This window comes from Harpia harpyja, chromosome 6 (assembly GCF_026419915.1).
Source record: "Harpia harpyja isolate bHarHar1 chromosome 6, bHarHar1 primary haplotype, whole genome shotgun sequence".
NCBI lineage: Eukaryota > Metazoa > Chordata > Aves > Accipitriformes > Accipitridae > Harpia > Harpia harpyja.
The window spans coordinates 19,681,415-19,695,120 of NC_068945.1; the positions used below are offsets into that span (position 1 = coordinate 19,681,415).

General features: G+C 45.0%; 1 protein-coding gene across 1 annotated transcript in view; it reads right to left on the bottom strand.

The window, feature by feature from the left end:
• Nucleotides 1-13,706, bottom strand: part of FAM180A (family with sequence similarity 180 member A) — a 29,534-nt gene that overhangs the window by 14,658 nt on the left and 1,170 nt on the right. The gene's annotated exons all lie outside the window — the stretch shown is intronic.

Here is a 13,706-nt window from a genome sequence, read left to right on the forward strand (position 1 = left end):
AGTAGTGATGATAAAGACTAGAAGTCTGAGAAAGTAACTCAGAGCCGAAGATGGATTCAGGTATGTTTCTGAACTGGACTGGTACAGCTGTTTCGCCACCTGAGCAGAACATGAAGGGTGAAAAGCTGTGCTGTATCCCTGGGTAAGAGGCAGGGGAACCACATGTCTCTCCTGGAGCAGTGAGTGAGGGTCACTCTGAGACGGCATCTATTCTGTCAAGTTCACACCTGCGTGAAAGTCTGGGCCCCATTATGTTAATTTGTGCATCTGCATGAAACTAACATCAAAAAGTTAATGGAACTCAAATATAATCATCCACAAAATCTTTTGGTGGATTTCAATGTGTGCAGATGCAATGGTGGGCCAAGACAATCTTTGTGATATTGCCGGAAACATAGCAAAGAAATCTGAAGGATGAACGTAAAATGGATTATTTTTATAGCTGCCTTCCCCACTCCACAAACACATATATGGGATTTCCATTTTAAAAAGTTGTCATTTTCCCACTGTTCCTCGTTATTTCATGCTCTCAAAATCTGACTATTCCTAGATCTTTCAGGTTTCACAATCTGCTGAAATAAAGCTGAGACTGACGTACAACCGGATTCACCACTAAATACAGAAAGCCCTGCCAGAACCTTGAGTACTGCAAATTGCTAAAGGCAGCTGGACACTGCGGACGAGGGCCTCAGATGACCCGAGCTGGCACCACCAGCCCTTTGATGCTGCTCTGCGGGCAGCCAGGTCACAGAGAGCCCCGTGCTGTGAAAAGCATGCTTGGGATTGGAGGGAAGAGAAGGTTAGATTCAGGCTTACAGAAATCTTACAGCCAACAAAATAACCCAAATATCTTGTTTTCTGAGGATTGGGACCTGGAAGGCACAAAACACTGGCAGTTGCTCTTAAAATCAGTGGAAATTCCAAACTCGACATCTTTTTCTGCTGCAGTTCCTGCCCCTGCGGATGCCATCTCTCAATGGCTTCAGCCCCAAAGGACCCTGCCAATTTGTCCCATGTATTTGATTCAGTGCTGTTCTTCCTTACCATACATTCTCTTCTCCTGGACTTTTTTGAGCTGAACTTGTAAAATAGATTTTGGCTTACAGTAAAATAGTCTAAGCAAATATTTAAGGAAAAAATGTTAATGACCTCATGCTCTAAACTTAGGAAGAATAAATTTGGAGAAAGGGAGGAAGACTTGATTTCCAGTGAAAACCTCTAGCATGTTGCTGACGAAAACCAGCTGGGAGTTTATTCTTTGATTTAATTCATCTGCGTGGGGACTGGTAAAGAAAACAGTATTACTGTGGAGAAGCACTTTAGATAAGCTGCTGTGGTACTTACACTGTAAATTTCAACCTATCTTTTCCTGGATTTGGGCTTTCTTCTTACTAATTCAAAGACTCTGAAGCTTGCATAATGAAATGTGCTTACTTAGAAAAATTTTTGCCAGCATGTATACACTCCATGGGTTGTCCTTATAGGCCGCTAATGAAAAATCTTTTGGTAAACCTGATATCTGTTGCCTTGTGCCTAGAGAAGCACTCCTTGTGAAAACTAGACTTCATCGTGTGATAATTCTGCATGACAGTTCTTCCTCAGCTTGGTAGTGATCTCCCAGGTAAGCTTATAGAGATCATCTGGTTTTGAACATGTGATTGATATTTGTCTTGTGTCATCTTCATAAGACTTCCTTTTGTCATATTAGGGGAATTTTATTACTGGTCTTAGGCCTATAGGGAAGAGGTAATCATTGTCTGAGATACTGGAGCACACTAATACAACAAACTAGCCATTTATAGGGGTAGATTGACAGTTAGCATGGCCACAAAATAAGGCAGGGACTACTTGTTCCCCTATTTATACTTCTAAACGCTAGCCCCACTAATCTTTAAGTTCTGTTTTGATCTCTGTATTGGGTTTGTGTGGCAAGGTTTTGGTAACGGGGGGGTTACAGGGGTGGCTTCTGTGAGAAGCTGCTAGAAGCTTCCCCTGTGTCTGACAGAGCCAATGCCAGCCAGCTCCAAGATGGACCCACTGCTGGCCAAGTCCAAGCCCATCAGCGACAGTGGTAGCGCGTCTGTGATAACAGATTTAAGAAGGGAAAAAAAGTTGCAGCGGGCACAGAAACGGCAGCCAGAGAGAGGAGTGAGAACATGTGAGAGAAACAGCCCTGCAGACCCCCAGGTCAGTGAAGAAGGAGGGGGAGGAGGTGCTCCAGGTGCTGGAGCAGAGATTCCCCTGCAGCCCATGGGGAAGACCCTGGTGAGGCAGGCTGTCCCCCTGCAGCCCATGGAGGTCCACAGTGGAGCAGATATCCACTTGCAGCCCAGGGAGGACCCCACACCGGAGCAGGTGGGTGCCTGAAAGAGGCTGTGACCCCATGGGAAACCCACACTGGAGCAGGCTCCTGGCAGGACCTGTGGACCCATGGAGAGAGGAGCCCACGCTGGAGCAGGTTTTCTGGCAGGACTTGTGAACCCGTGGGGGACCCACGCTGGAGCAGTCTGTGCCTGAAGGACTGCACCCCATGGAAGGGACCCATGCTGGAGCAGTTCGTGAAGAACTGCAGCCCGTGGGAACGACTCACATTGGAGAAGTTCATGGAGGACTGTCTCCCATGGGAGGGACCCCACGCTGGAGCAGGGGAAGAGTGTGAGGAGTCCTGCCCCTGAAGAGGATGAAGTGGCAGAGATAATGTGTGATGAACTGACCATAACCCCCATTCCCCATCCCCCTGCGCCGCTGGGTGCGGTAGGTAGAGAATTTGGGAGTGAAGCTGTGCCGAGGAAGAAGGGAGGGGTGGAGGCAAGATGTTTTGAGATTTGGTTTTATTTCTCATTACCCTACTCTGGTTGATTGGTAATAAAGTGAGTTAATTTTCCCCAAGTTGAGTCTGTTTTGCCCATGACAGTAATTGGTGAGTGATCTCTCCCTGTCTTTATCTTGACCCACCAGCCCTTTGTTATATTTTCTCTCCCCTGTCCAGCTGAGAGGGGGGAGTGATAGAACAGCTTTGGTGGGTACCTGGCGTCCAGCCAGGATCAACCCACCACAACCTCTGAGCAGTGCGCAGATATTAAGGATGAAGCAGAATGCAAACTAGCTTGTCATGGCTGAGCTCCTCGGACACACTGGGTTAATAGATGTCACCCATTGCATTGGGTTACAGAGAGGCTGGCGTGAGCATTCCATTTTATTGTGAAAGGGACACTCAGAAGGTGATTTATAACTTTGTTTAAATAATGCATGCACTACTTTACTTTGTCAACAAAAGCACCCATAAGGAGATGCATGGGGTTTGAAAACAGATAACTACAATATGTTCAAGTAGGTGCTCCCAGCTAAATTGCAGTGAGAAGGAATAGCACTCTTTTCCACCTCAGCAGGCAGACATTCAGGGGGTCCTGAGGTCCAGCCTTGAGTTCGTATACATATACACATACATATACATCAGCTATGGCATTCATATACAGAGGCATCAGGGGAGATACATTTGCCTCTTTGAGAGTTTATGTCTTGTTTGGCAGCATGAATTCAACCAGGAGTGAAAAGCTGCTGGGGGACATCACAGATGGGTCCAAAAAGCCAGCTGGACATGATACTCCCTTCCATCTTTGACCATGTAAATAGAAAGGAGGGAGGGGTATAGAGTACTGAAAACATGTGATGAGTTGGTTACATTTACTTCACTGACAAATTTGTGCAAGTAGAAACTGAGCTCTTTGCCTCGATGGTGATATTTTGCTTATGAGTCCCCATATTTTTCTTTGGAGGGTATATATGTGCACATGTTGTTCAGCTTTGGAGTTCACCTCAGCTGCCTGTGAGCGCCATGCACAGAGATTAGGGCTGACATAACCAGATGCGTGCTGGATTGATGGTCTGTGGCACATGCAGTTAGTCTTTCAGGGTTTGAAAGGCCTCCAGAAATTCCCAGCAAATGTCCAGCAGCCTGCTCCCTAAACACAATTTCTGGCTAGAAAAGGAGTGTCTTTCTAGGGAAGTACAATTTCTTCCGGTATCCCTAACACTTAGCTATTTACCAGGCAGACTCTTTAAATACAGACTTCTTCATCAGCTGGAGCCCACAGCATTTCCCCGCTGTGAACATGAGAAATAGAGCACCATGGCAAGACAAGGCCCCCATCTGTGCGACTGCCAGCTCGTGACTGCCTCATCTTTCTCAGTCCCATTGCTAAACATCTGAATCCCCCTCTCAGCTCTCTGTGTTCCTGGAGGATTCCCTCCGTCCGCAGCATGCAGCATTACCCAGACCTCAGCCAAGTGGCTGCTGACTTCCCTCTGTGCAGCGGGGCTGGTTTTAGGGAGAGATGGGGGACAGTGAGAGACAGCGACCTGGTACGGGAAGGCAGGAAGGTTAGATAATGCAGCTAAAAAGCCCAAGCCTGGGCCAGAAAGCAGGTTTTGGCTGTTCTTGATGGTTGACAGAGGGCACCTGGTATCTGTAGTGCATTCATCAAAACTGGGATCCTCTGAGCCGAGCTCAGACACCGTGCTGCCTGTTCGTTTTACCCTGGCTTCTCCCAGGCATGCTGTGGGGAAGCAGGGCCACATCATCGTCCTCCTTCTGCTGGAGAGCCCAACACAGCAGTCACACGCTGCCCTTTGCCACGTGAGCCTAACTGGGCCTGACTGTATCTGATTTTTGTTGATTGTATCAGATTCCTGTTATGGGATGCCTCAGTGTGGAAAAACCTTTGGATACTTTTCTACCCTTGTATCTTTGTGAGGACTGAACTGAGCTTTAGATTTGCTAAGTACAAGTCAAGGTAGGTCAGCCCCTTTGAGCTCTGTTTATTAATAACCCTGGCAGTAGAAAGCAACAAAACAAGCAGTATATACGTTTTTATCATTACACTTATTACCTTCCAAAACTTTCTGCCAAATTGGCATGGTAATCCAGAAAACCAGAAATTGCTGCGACTACTACAAATGAATGGTTTCACTTAACACATGCTGTACTGTATTAGGATGTCTACAAGTAGTGTTTAACTGGAAATGGAGTTTGTTCAGTGCCAAGCCATGAACAATTGCCGTAAATAAAAATGAGGCATGCCTTACATGTCTTTTATTTTAGGAGGGGGATTAAGACACGAACAGTTCCCTCAGACATAAAGTCTGTGTTTAATAAATAAATTCAATAAACAATTACTTTGTGTTTCTTCAGAACCAGGCATAAACAAAAATGTAATGTCATGGCTGTGAGCATTATGAAAACCAGGGAGGAAACTGAGGGCTTGCAAAACGTGATCCATTTCTCTAGGGACTGATAGGGTGAAATAGGGACTTGCGTGGCTGTGGCACTGTTAGTATGACTAGTGTTAATGGAAAAGCTTGACTGGTATTAATGGGAAATGCTATAGCCCTGTAAAAGAGCAAGTTCCTTGCAGCTTCCATGGAATAAAACAGGCTGTTGCTTGGGCAGTGGGAAGAGTCTTTTTTCATACCTACATAGTTTAGAAAGCTCAAAGTGAGGGGGAAAAAAAAAAAAAAAAAAAAAAAGATGTGCAGAGACCTCAACATATTGCTGATTCAGTAGCAGTAACTTTAACTTTTATACTGTGACCAGTAATTGCCCAGCCTAGTGTATCTCAATATCCTGGTGTATCGAGAGGCTGGTGGGGACCAGAAGCAAACATGAGTCCTGCTTATGTGAGAAAAAGGCAGTGCTAGCTCCAGAGAAATGTAACTACCCCACGAGCCTGAGAAGCAGACGGATAAGATGAAGACCAGCTGTCACAGATGGACATCTTCGGAGGGATGGGTTCAAATGGGGATGCATACCATGCTGACAAGGGGGTGAATGCCACCCTAATCACAAACATATGTGTGCTTTAATCTTTCCCATCCACATTTATCACATTTTCTCTGCACTTTTCCTTTCCCTTCCTCTTTTCCTCTCATTCATACTACTTCCTTCCATTTGCCATTTTTACCTCCAGCTCTTTATTCTTTCTTAGCATCTCTGCCTTTTGCCTTTGCCTCTCTTGTCCCCCTCTCTGTGGCTCAAATAAGCCCTGCCAGATTGGAAAACCTGTACTCTTTCCAAGACAGAGAAGAGATTAGAAACATCGGCTCTGTTTGGGGCATGCCACCACCTGCCAAATAGATGGAGACGATGAAATCCTAATGTTCTGCCTCGCAGCAGATATCCACATCCAGTCCGACGCAGTTTACTCTCTTCACAATTAGGCAAAACCTAATCAAAGTGTTCCACTCCCCCAGTGCCATGGAGGGGGGGGGTGTCACGCAGGCATTGCAGAAGACCTGTGCATTTCTTTCTCCAAATGCAGTTCAGCATCGCCTTTCCACTGCCCCATTTCCTCTCAAATAACCTCTGAGCTTCGAACAATTTATTTTTCCCTTTCTCAGCAACTTTTTTCAGCTACCCACCTGGCTCCTCCTGAGCAGAGAGAGACTCAGTGAGTTTGGAGCCCGGCTCCTGGCTGGTGACCTCTTTCCCTGTGGCCGGGGAGGAATTTCCAGAGGACGAGTGGTATGCGTGCTGATCTCAGGGGAACCGGGCAGCTGCCAAACCTAACCAGCAAACTGGGCCAGGAAAGGCCCCACATATGCTTTCACCAGAGGAAAAGAATGTTTGTGGAAACTGGGAATAGTGGAGCTTATTTAACTTCGCTTTTCTCCTCCTCACATTCTTCTTAGTCTCAAGCCCAGCACTGAGCTCGCCCTGCCACAAGCACTGTGATAGTGAGACAAGAGGAGCCTGGTTATTGCTGCAGTCTGGAGCATCTCGGGGGGAATAAAAAAAGTTACCAGCTAAGGGTTAGCCACTGAGTAGGCAAGGGAGCCCCATGACTTGTGGTGCAGACCAGGGCTAGTTTAATGTCTCTGTATGAGCAAGTATGCTGTGGAGGGTATATCATAAAGCTGCCATAGCAACAGCCAAATAAACCAGGATTTTGGGGTAATGGGAGACACAGGGACAATAGAGGCATACAGGATCCCTTCTTTGTCTTTCTTTCCTTCCAGTGGGAGAGAAAACCCCATGGATGACTGTCCCCTTGGGGACTTTTGTTTCTGTGTCTCCCCACAAGTGTTATTTGCAGCTTATCCTCAAGTTGCCTTTTTTTTCTTTTTTATGATGCTTTGATACATTTCCTCCTCTGCTTCCCACCATCAGCTGTCCATGTAGCTGACCTGCATCAGCTTCACCCATGCCAGTGCCAGTGCTGAAAAACACTTTCACCAACAAATAACGTGTTTGCGCTGGAAGCTTTTAACAATCAGGGTTACTACAGGAAACCAAATTACAGATAATGATTGAGATTGTGACCTCACTCCAGAGAGCGGCAAAACTCCCCTTGTCTTCAGTGGTGCTGGTTTGCACATTTCAGTGCTTCTAAAGTTAAAGCAAAGAGCAGACTGGTTTGCCCACTTAAACCAAGACACTTGCACAGCTCCCTGTTTTGCTGCAGCTGGCTCCATGTACCCAGCTAGCTTCTCTGCATCTTGGATGGACTCAGCTCCCTTCAGCAGACCCACCGGCGTGCAGAAGGAGCGTGCATGGCTTTGCAGAGCCCCGGTTCAAGATGGTTGCAGGCTGTGCACATGGGCAAGCACCGGTGTTCGTCTCCAGCACCCTGGGCCAGCCCTATGGGTCCTGCCCTGCCTTGAACCCGAGCACAGGCACTGCGTGCAGAGTTAATTGTTCCACCACTCAGTGCTTTACCTTAGCAATTTACATCTTGCCTGTCACTATTTGAGTAATCAGAGCCTCTGCAGCCTGATGATGTTCATTAAGACCTGCTGACTTTCCTTTCAAATGACATTGTACTATTCAGTGCTTGTGACAGGATTTCTTTCTGCCTGTGAAGTCATTACACTCCTGCTGAATCCGGCATGATCTACCCCAAGAAAACAAGAAAAGCACTTTATGCTTCAGAAACAGAACTAGAAAAAAATCACCACTATTAACAACATACAGGACTACATGCACACAGTCATCCTGAAGAGATCTGGGGCAAGTGATTTAATTATTCCGTGCCTCACAATGAAAAAGGATGCTAACATTTCCTCTCCTTAATTACACGGAAAGTTCTTTGCAGAAGGAAAGATTTTTTTTACTCTGTGTGTTCCCATAACCAGGTACCAGAGGGGTCTCTGGGCTCAGCAGTTGAGTATAAGATAATCAGGAGGGAACTCACACAGTGCTCTACAGTGTTTGCATGAGTACATGAGTTATTTAATTTGTAACAGAGCTGCTTCACCTATGGAAGGGAACATTGGCTTAACAGCATGCATTAAGAGCAGTGAGATGGTTGTTAAGGGTAAGGTGAAGGGAGCTATTTCCATGTGAAAGTGTAAGGAGGGATTTGAATGGCAGGAGGTGCTTCTGAGCTGGACTTTGGTTGGGACATGAGGACCCTTGTGCAAACTGATCTGGATCCCGTGACAGCTCTATACCTGGGACTGAGGCAAATAGATGGGACACTACAGCATGCAGGAATCCTAAAAAACCAACCAAAGTGGCAGCGAATGCCTTACTGACTTGCCATTCCTCAGTACTGGGATGGAACTGGGATCACTGAGAAGATTCTACTGGTGCCACTTTCAGCTCATAGTTCTCACTTAGTCTAGCACATATCAAAGAGAAAACAGTTTTACCTCATGTGTCTTCCTCTTGTTACTTACCAAGATTTCCTCAAAATTGTCTAGCTCCTTTCTCTTTTTAACCTTTATTCTGTCAACCAGTTTATGACTGTATGAGCTGTAAGACTTAGCCATTTTTTGGCTGCTTCTTGTGGTGAAAAGAGCCTCAGAATCACTTAGATCCTTCCTTGCTAACAGCATGACTGCTTTTATAGAGTACAATATCCATCTGTGATCTAAACTAAGATGTGGAAGCTTCTATAATCTATCCTCCCTCTGATCTCATCACAGTTTAACATCACTGCCCTAGAAGAGATTATAAACTTTGATATTTTTAAGCATCCTTTGTATGTCTTTCAGTTTCAGGTATCCACCATGAATTCTGATTCAGGGATCAAACTCCATGCAGGTTAAATTAATTAAGTTTGCCCCTAAAGGAGCATTTGGGGAATCAGGACATGCTAGAAAGGATTTTGATTACAGTTGCGGCCCTGCCTTATTGGATATTTATGCTACACAGGTTAAATCCATTCAGAGACTGTTATGTTCTAGCTACCTTTCACAACACCAAGCAGCTTTCCCAGGTACTAATAACTAATCCCTTTTCAGCCCCTTCTTCAGTCCTCTCCCTGGTCTTCCTGCAATAGCGCTTTGTTTAACAGTTTCAGACTGCCACCACAGCTGATGCCCAAGGGATCTGCCACGAGGAACGGGAGGGCCACGTCTGCACCGCACAGCAAAGCATAGGGCAGAGATGTCAGAGCCAGAAGCAGTATGGCCATATCATTGCGGCACTGGGTCCAACCAGTTGGTCCCTGTTGAAAGGCAGAGCTCATTCCCTTGGGCACATGCCATGCACGTAACTGTCACCCTGCTGGGACACCAGCTACAGTCCCTGCACTCTCCTGTGACGTGCAAGGCAGGCAGCTTGCCTCAGCCCTGGGTCTGTGTTCTCTGCTCTACACACCATTGTGCCATGCAGATGTCCTAGTTGCCTCCTTGATTTATTAATTCTCAAATATTTTCCAGATCTGCTTGAAAACATATTTTTGTCCTTGCTTTCTTCTAATTTTTTAAAGGGCAGAAAATATTCTTCTAATGCCTCCTTCCTACTACTTACAGTGTCGGACAATTTGTTTTTTATAGATCTATTTTTAGGTCTCTGACATACATTTATACTCATCTCTTATACAGCTCTGCAAAGGAATTCAGGAAGTAAAAGCATAGATATATAAATTGTCTTCTTCAGGTCATCCAGCTGCAAAGCTAATTCCTCTGAATTTCAATCCCAGACTGCCCTTCAGGCAGTACCTTCCTCTCTTTACAGGTACAGTTGTGGTACTTGGTGCAGTAATAATTTGCATCAGGCAAATAAACCCCCAGACCAGGACAGTCCAGCCTACAAACATGCATTCCTGGGAACTGGCACAGACTTATGGAACAGACTCAGGGTAGGTGGGAAAAAACCTCTGCAGCAGCTCAATCAAGCCTTTTGCAGCTCCAGTGAGGTCATTGGAATGGGTCCAACAAGCAGGGAAGTTGGGGCAGTTGAGGCAATTTTCCAAGTGATCACATGGGAGCCAAAGAAAAGGGAAATATTGCATTTTCGCCATAAGAAGAAACATTCTTTACACAGCCAGGCTTAGGCAGAGTTGGCTCTGTTTCATAACATTTCATATCTTTCATTGTTTTATATGCACAAAATGTTTTAAGAATTGGATAACAATAGCTTTATGGAAATTAAAGGAAATTAAATAGATGTTGCATTTTAAAAAGTTCTTGTATCCAGTCCAGCTGGTGTAATTTCTTTTTACCCTTGGACCAGACCTTTGGAAACCTCAGCACGTCCTAAATAAACCAAGACCATAACCTGGTATACTCAAGGCCCGCTGGGCATATATGTGTTTGACCATTTGTGTTGTAATTACATGCTGTGTTCAGGTCACATTCCCTTTACTTGTGCTGTCCACGCCAAAAATATCAAACAAGTGTTACTGTCAGTGGTGGAATCCCAGAACCTGCTCGAGACTGGAGTGCCTGGCTGTAAGGGGGCAATATGAGATGGGGGGAAGAGAGGCAAATAAGGTCAAAAGGTGGGGGGGTACAGTGCATGCCCTAATCTCCAAGGCACTCATCCTTTGCCCATGCAGCAAGATCACCAGCAACCTGGTATGTAGCAAATGATCACAGAGTATAGAATATGTTAAACACTGCTTCCTTATAAAAGGACAGGCTGGATTCCCTCTCCTGGCACCGGAGAGCTGCCAGCCTGCTGTAGCTAAACCCACAAGCAGAAGCAGCCTGCAGAAGTTGCTCATGTAGCAGCTGCTCCATCAAACTCACAAACTCAGTTGCCACAACGCTAGAGCAAATACCAAAAGCTTGCGCTGTTGTGGGGAAATCAAGGAGGATGGGCCTTCTGTTCTTCCGAGTAATTCCTTCTGCAGAAAGCCTCTAAGGAGAACAAACTGTTCCCCTGATGTTATGGAACAACCATTTGACTTTCAGCGAGCGCTAGAGACTGGGTACAAAATAATGCATGTGGACCAGATAGATCTGGATGTAACTGCAGTACTGCTTTTGAGGTCTGGAAGGCACAGCACAGCCATTCCCCAAAAACATGAAACCTCAGTGGTGCTAATATAGCTAATACATCCTTTCCTCACTGATGGGTGAAAAGAGTTTTACCTTCTTATTTTGTGTCTTTCAATATCTCCTTTTCCAGCCTCCACTGAAGGGTGAACTTCCCATTGCAGCTGCTTCCCCACTGTCCAAGAAGCCACAGCCACAAGAAATTGTACCGCATCTTCACTCCCTGAGCAACCACGTAGCAAGCATGCTACTGTTTGTGTGCCATTTATTTGAATCACGAAGCCCTTAGAGCACATAAACTACAGCCAGCTGAGATGAAACCTGCTAATAAGGATTGCCTTAGGGTTTCTCCTCAGGGAATGGGCAATTCTTATAATGCAGATCTGAAGCTAACTTCTGCTGTCCAACGTATTGGTACTCATCAGAGCAGTTTGATAAAAGGAGCTGGGTGGCAAGCAGTGACACTGTCTCCTGTTACCACAGCTGCGTGGGGTTTTTTGTTTATTTTTGATGTCAAAGAACAGGATTTGTTCCTTGGTTTCTCCAGCAAAAACATCTCTTAAGATCTGGAATTCTTATTTGGGACCTTCAGAAATTAATATCACCACACCTCTACCATCGCATAGGGAATATCACTCAGTAGAGACCTAACATTACCTTTTCTTCCTAGACAGGTGCTTGACAAAATCTGAGAGAGTAATACCATACAGCTAAGCCCCCAAGAGGCTCAAGGAAACCTGAGGTGATGACAAGCAAATTATTTCATCACCACTCAGGATCTTTTCTTTATTATTCTGAACATGTCCATCCTAGGGACCAAGCTTTCCATGTAACTTCTGGACCAATGTCCACAGCTGGATATAGGCAGGCTGAGGAGTGTGTGAGATTTTTAACGCAAATGTTTGAGGGAGTAAAAAAAAACAAAAAAAAAGCACTCAGTTTTCCTTCCAGAAATGCTTTTTTTTCCATTCATTGATGCTCGTAAAAGCAAAGGGAAAAGGGAGGTGGCAGTCTGGAGTTCCCACTCACCAGTCAGCACAAGTCTTTCCTCACGTCTGACTTTTTTCTTGAGCCAAAGCTTAAATACTTGGTTACAAGGACTGAGCATCCAAGGCTGCCCGGGTGCCCCCAGTGAAAAAACGGTAAAGGCTAGACCTTGTTTTATTCGATATTGACTGTTCATTTCTATTGCAAACAACAACTGTTGGTAATTAAAGGAAGACCCTTTGTCCTACTGTTTTGTAAACACTCTGGACTACTAGTCAACATGGAGATGATATGCAGATCTGTCTTTCATTTCCATCAGACCAGATGCTGATCTGTCTTTGCTTTTCCATTGCAAAACTCAGATCAGGAGTTGGATAAGACTTAAATGACTGAGGTTTAACCCAGACAAGAGTCTGTTGTTTCTGGAGGGAGGGAAGAGCTCTGAGTCTGCAGAAGGGTGTGTCGTGCCTTGGTACTCAAATTTTCTCTGAGATTTCTAAGCAATTAAAAATTAGGACAGTGCTGTGGCCCTCTAGATACTGTAGATTAGGATGAGATTAGTTGAGCTGACACATAGATAGTTTAGGGGAGTGGAGGTTCCCTGAACTACCTATTGGTGAAGGAGTCATGCCTCTAAAACATATTTGGAGTTGAATAGTTCCAGCAGCTGTGGAGAAGAAATCTGGTTTCCTCCTCAGCAGATAGCTGTATGCAGTATTTGTGAGAACTGCACTCCTTATCACAACAGGGAATGAATCTTCTTTTCCCTTTGAAGTCTCCAAAAAGAAGCTCTAGAGCTTCCAGCTTGAAAACAATCTGCTTTCCCAAAATACAATAGAGTTCTGATGTTTTCCTTTAAATATTCATGGTGATTAAAATTGGACTTTAACAGTTGCATGGATTTCTTTTAGGGTTGTGTTGTTATTGTTTAATTAAAATAAGTGTGTCTGCAAAAGTGAAGAACATCCTTAAATTGCATAGTGATTATTCCATGGAAATGAACCCGTTTCCTTTTGCCTTTTTTTCATTTCATAGGTGAGGTGACCTCATTCTTCCAAAAGGTAGGGTTGGTTTTTTTCGTATATACAGATCTAGTTCTGGTTTCCTCACCTTTTTATGTGTCATCCCTGGAAGGACAAACTCTTATCTACAGAATTAAGGTACTTTATGATGACAATTCATGTCATTACTTCTATTACACAGTAAGAGAAAAGTAAGGTACATGCAGGTATAATGACTCATCCAGCATCATCCAAGAGGCTGATGGAAAAGCTGGGGAAAGAACCTGCCATTCTGAGTCCCAGGTCAATGCCCTGTCAGTGAGCCCCCACTAACTGTAAGGAACAATTAAGCATTCATACAGCCTTAGCAGAACTGCATAGCTCTTCATTGCTTCATTCAGCCATTGCCTCCCCTAAAAATCAAAACCAAACCCAAACAGCAGACTAGAAAGGAACTAGCTATAATGAGGAAGACAAGGGAGACTGGGGTGG